Consider the following 5,822-nt stretch of genomic DNA (forward strand, 5'->3'; position numbering starts at 1 on the left):
CTGCTCCGGGTGTGTGTTCATGGTGTGTTCACTTCTCACTGCTGTGTGTGTGCACTTGGATGGGTTAAATGCAGAGCACCAATTCCGAGTATGGGTTACCATAACTGGCAAATGTCACGACTATCACTTTCACTTTTTCACTTCACTTTCAAAAGACAGCTTATGAGAGAGGGAGATGCTTTTGTAATGAAAGGTGATTTATTAACATATGGTGTGATCTTTGCATAGCTCAGTGAAATCTCCGTGTGTTTGTATTTCCCCATTCACTCTGCATGCAAATAATTCAAATCAACAGGTATGGACCTGATGTATATTGACACTAGTAACCATGAATGTAGTGTAAAGCTAGTTAGATACACACATACACACCCACAGGAAAGAAAAATCAAAAGTGAGATCTCTTAAACATCTTAAATATTTATCCTAGACAGAAATGTGTTAACTTTAAGATAGAGTCTCTAGCTAAGGGGAAAAATATGAGCACAGTGTATGATGATGATGATGAGGTCTCTTCTAAAACTTTAAAGGAGACAAATGTGAGAGTGTTAGAGTTTTTGTCTCAGGAGACAAGTTTGAGAAGCAGGAGACTCAAGCAAAAATCTCCATCTTAACCTCATTTCTGTCTTTTATCACTAATCACCATTTTAAAAACCTTGGGCTATACTTATAATTAATGCCTTATTCTGCCACATTATTAGAACACTGTAAAATTAAGTATATCTATAATTTATTTGGGTTGATTTGCCATGTATTTTATATTATGTAAAGTGTGCTTGTTCATAATGGTAACAATTGATCCATAGATTTCAAAGTGTCATACAGTCGTCAGTTACTATTAAAATATAAAGCCACTTCACATTAGATAAGTGGTCAAAAAAAATGTGTTCAATAAACAAATTATGCTAGACTTTTCTGATAACTACATTAACTAATAAATTATTATTATTTTAAAAAAAATCTGTTGATTTATTTATTTATATTACTTTTATTTAACAAGAGAAAACAAAAAGGCTCACTGAGATTAAAATCTTGAGTGTCCTGGCCAAGATAGGCAGCCAATTTTGCATATCCAAATAAGCAATATAGTTACAACATACAATACAAAAACCAACATACCAACATATAACCAATTAAAAACAATCACACACCATTAACTTGCTCTCTAAATTATGTAGTAAAAAAATAAATATAAGACACCAAGTTTTTTAACTTTATCTCTTTCTGGAGAAGATTCCACTCTGAAGTGGCAGAAAGGAGGTTTTACCAAGTTCAGTTCTGACAAGGGGCACACAAAGATTATAGTTTGATTGAGACGTAATGAGTCATTTCCAGACAAAGTCCTTTGAATAAAACAACAGAGATAAAATGGCAAATAACCCAATATGGCTTCATATACAGTATATCAACAGATAGAAAATGCATTTTTCTCTGAATACTCAAAGAAGGCCATGCAACTCTTTTGTATAGTTCATAATGATGAGTTGAAAATGTACAATCAGTTATAAATCTCAGAACACCATGGTACAAAGCATCTAAGGAGGCGAGAAGTTAAGAGGGGGCATGCTGATAAACTACATCCCCATAATCGAGATCCAGTAGAAAAGTAGCAGACACTAATTTCTTCCTCACATTGAATGAAAAACACAACTTATTTCTAAAGTAAAACTAAGAAAAAGTTTTTCTTTATTTTTTTCCTCAAATACTTAATGTGCAAACCAAAGCGTAGCGTGTTATCGATACCCAAGTATTTGCACTCTGACACTGAAGTAATTTGGCTCCCCTTGAGAAATCCGTAGAACGATAGAGTTTTCTGAAGAAGTTTTACATTTTGAAAATAACTTACATTGTGCTCCACTGAAAACCAGGAATGTTTCGTTTGTCAACTCTGCACCCTGGTTTACATCGGATCTTCGTCTGCTAAAAGTCAAAGGGCGTCGATTAGAACGCTTGTACTCCAAGACTGGACTTGTAGTTCATAAAGATTTGTATGCTGATCACATGCAAGTTTATAAGACTGCTCTTTCCACAGCGAAATCAGATTATTATGCAGGTTTAAATAATTGCTATATATTAACTTAGTTCAATTTTATTCTCTGTGATTAACACTATTTTAAAGCCACCTGAGTGTTCTAACGGGAATATAAACTCTACAGAATTGTGTGAAGCATTTATGCTCTTTTTTAATAAGAAAATTGAATACATCCATCAGCAATTGGTTTTACCAAACCCTGATCGGAACAAAACCCATTCTAGCTTTGCGCCATCTCCCTTATTTTCATTTTCTGTTTTTAAAATTCCAACAGTTGAGGACATTTGTTCCATTGTACAAAAATCTAAATCTGTCACCTGCCAATTGGATCCATTACCGACTCACTTGGTTAAAGCTGGTTTATCATTTCTTTCCTCTTTAATCACTGATATTATGCATGCATCACTTCTTACTGGCACTGTCCCTACTGCACTTAAAACTGCTGTTATAACGTCTATTCTTAAGAAACCTGGGACAGACACAAAGAATTTTGCTAATTTTCGACCTATTTCAAATCTACCGTTTCTGTCAAAAATCCTGGAAAAAAATTGTTTCTCATCAGCTCCGCGAACATCTCTCTTGCAATAGTTTATATGAGCAGTTACAATCAGGGTTTCGTGCTTTTCACAGTGTTGAAACTGCACTTGTAAAGATTTCTAATGATCTATTACTAGCGGCTGATGCTGGTCTTCTATCAATACTTATACTTCTTGACCTTAGTGCAGCATTTGACACCATTTCACATCCCATACTTTTGAGCAGGCTGGAATCTATTGGAATTACTGGTATGGCTTTAAGCTGGTTTGGTTCTTATCTTACAGATCGCATTCAATTTGTACAACTTAAACAGTTTAAATCAAAACCCACTTATGTTGTCACTGGTGTTCCCCAGGGCTCTGTTTTAGGACCTCTTCTGTTTATTATTTATCTCTTACCTATTGGCAGCATTTTTAGGAAATATGATATCCACTTTCATTGTTATGCTGACGACACCCAACTTTACCTGTCTTCTAAACCTTCTTCTAAGTTTCCCTCTTCTGCTCTTGGTGAGTGCCTAAGTGAATTAAAAGATTGGTTTTCAAGTAATTTTTTACAATTGAACAGCAGCAAAACAGAAATTCTTCTTGTTGGTTCAAAAAATACAATAAGTAAGTCGAATATTTCTTCTCTGGAAATAAATAATTGTTCTGTTCCTCTATCGAATCAGGTCAAAAGTTTAGGTGTCATTTTTGACACAACTTTGTCTTTTGAATCTCACATAAATAGTGTTACCCGTTCTGCATTTTTCCATATTCGCAATATAAGTCGTCTGCGCCCTGTCCTTTCACTCAGGAGTACTGCTACGCTTGTGCATGCTCTTGTAACATCAAGAATCGACTATTGTAATGCTTGCTGTTTTATGGGCTTCCTTCCAAATCTCTTCATAAATTACAGTTAGTACAGAATGCTGCAGCTCGAGTCATTACCAAAACTTCCACTTTTGAACACATTTCTCCTGTTTTACAGAAGCTGCATTGGCTCCCGGTTTAAATTCCGTGTGAATTTTAAAATTTTACTTTTAACTTACAAAGCACTTAACAATTTGGCTCCTTCATATCTCCATGATCTTCTTCATATACACACTCCTTCCCGCACTCTAAGATCTGCTTCTGCACTTACACTTGTTCAGCCACGCACTCGGACAACTTCTCTGGGGTCACGAGCTTTTGGCTTTGCTGCTCCCCATTTATGGAACTCTCTTCCTGTAGAAGTTCGCAACAGTTCTAGTCTCTCAGTTTTTAAATCTCGTCTTAAAACATATCTGTTTAGGCAGGCTTTTATGTGATTTAATGTTTGTTGTTGTACTGGTTTGATTGAGTAATGTCTTTTTTTTAATGAATTGTGTAAGGTGTCCTTGAGTGCCATGAAAGGCGCCTTTAAATAAAATGTATTATTATTATTATTATTATTACATTTTGTTTTTTCAACGTTTAAAATCAGCTTCAAAGCACAAAACCTATTTTGGATAATATCAAAAGCAGACTGTAAAGAGGATACAGACTGTTGCTTAGGGGGGGCTGAGCAATAAACAATAGTATCATCTGCATAAAAATGGAACCTTGCATTATTAATATTAAAATCAAGGCAGTTTATATATATATATATATATATATATATATATATATATATATATATATATATATACTTAATAAAAAATGGGTATGGGTATAATAGTATGGGTTTAAATAGTGAATGTACAAATTGTACAAAAAAAAGTATAAATCGATAAAAATACTAGTGGTGGTCAGGTTAGTAATGACATTTATTAAAGTGTTAACATAAAACATAATTAAATAATAATTGTCTTCTATTATTTTATAATGATTTGTCCACAGTGTTTCTTCAGCCTGCAGCCCAAGAGACATGTTCCAGCATCGTCGGAAGCAGTTTAGAGAATGGATGGATCAATCACTCCATCTGCTGGTGAGTCTTCATAAAAACATTATGCTCGTTTAAAGCAAAGACTATTTGGGAAATTGTAGTCTCTACAATTGAAAACACTTAAATTTCAGATTTGAGGAAATAGAAGAGATTAAACCAAAATGACCACATGATGGAGGTAGGTAGGGAGGTAAATAAATAAATACACATACATTGCTTTCCATCTTGTCCTGCTCTGCCTGATCCTGTCTCGACTTGCCTTGCCAGTGGAACAGGACGCCTAGGCGGAGCTGGTGGAGCAGGAGGCCAGGGCAGAGCTGAGGACCACCACAACAGGGCAGACAGGAACAAAAATCCCCACAGTGGAGCAGAAGACCACCAATACAGCATAGACCACCACGGCAGAGCAGGCGGGACCTAAGACCACCAAGGTGTAGTCGAGGACCACCAAGGTGGAGCAGGTGGAGCTGATGACAACAACAGTGGAGCCAAATGCCCCCAGGGCAGATCTGGGCAGAACTAAAGAATAACATGGCTGATCAGGCAAGAAGGCAGGCACCAGCGCAGGACTGAGCTCTGGGGTTTGAGCAGACTCTGGTGCAGATTCATGTACTAGAGTGGCCTCTAGAATGGACTCATGGACTGAAGCGGACGTCACTGCCTCAGAAGAGTGTATAGACCAGACACACAGAATGGCGACCACCATTACTGGAAAGGCAGCAGAAGAACCTCTGAGACTGCAGGGCTTGAGAGCGTTGAGGTCACCTGGATCCCTGCCTCTCGCACAGACATCAGTGGTGGGTCCACAATGGACATCAGTCTCGGTTGCCAGTGCAGTGCCTTACTAGCTTCAAGTGCCACGTTCATGATGGCCCGGGAACACTGAAGTGACGTCAATGATGGCTGAAGTCTCTGGCAGCTGGAAACTTGGCAGCCATCTTGTGGACATGCTGGTGACTGTGATATGCTATGCTCTGTGGCCACCAGAGCTTAGGACCATCACAGACCAGTTTATCTTGAAGTAGTTTGTTTAGTTCATAACAGAAGAAATTGATAAGAGTACAGTCTGGCAGGTCAGTTAAATATGCAGTGTGCAAAAAAATCCTGGATGGTGGTCCTCAAGGGTGCAATTACCTTGACATAAGCGGACAAATCTAACTGTAACGCTGGAGGCACTGAAACACAAGGCGGAGGATCCACTTGCAGTAGCATTTATTAAAGGATTAGATCATTTTCCTGATAATTTAGTCACCACCATGTCATCCAAGATGTTCATTTTTACAAAGAAATTAAAAGGATACTCCATCCCAAAATGAAAATTCTGTCACTAATCACTAACCCCCAGTTCGCTCCAAACCTGTAAAACCCGTTC

General features: G+C 37.4%; 1 long non-coding RNA gene across 1 annotated transcript; it reads left to right on the forward strand.

Annotated features, from left to right (window-relative positions):
• Nucleotides 1–4,277: 4,277 nt before the first annotated feature.
• On the forward strand, nt 4,278–5,113 carry LOC122148989. The gene is made up of 2 exons (XR_006162803.1): nt 4,278–4,492; nt 4,718–5,113. It is a non-coding gene; the product is annotated as an uncharacterized LOC122148989 (long non-coding RNA).
• Nucleotides 5,114–5,822: the final 709 nt, after the last annotated feature.

Source organism: Cyprinus carpio, chromosome A1 (assembly GCF_018340385.1).
Source record: "Cyprinus carpio isolate SPL01 chromosome A1, ASM1834038v1, whole genome shotgun sequence".
NCBI classification, from domain to species: Eukaryota; Metazoa; Chordata; class Actinopteri; order Cypriniformes; family Cyprinidae; genus Cyprinus; species Cyprinus carpio.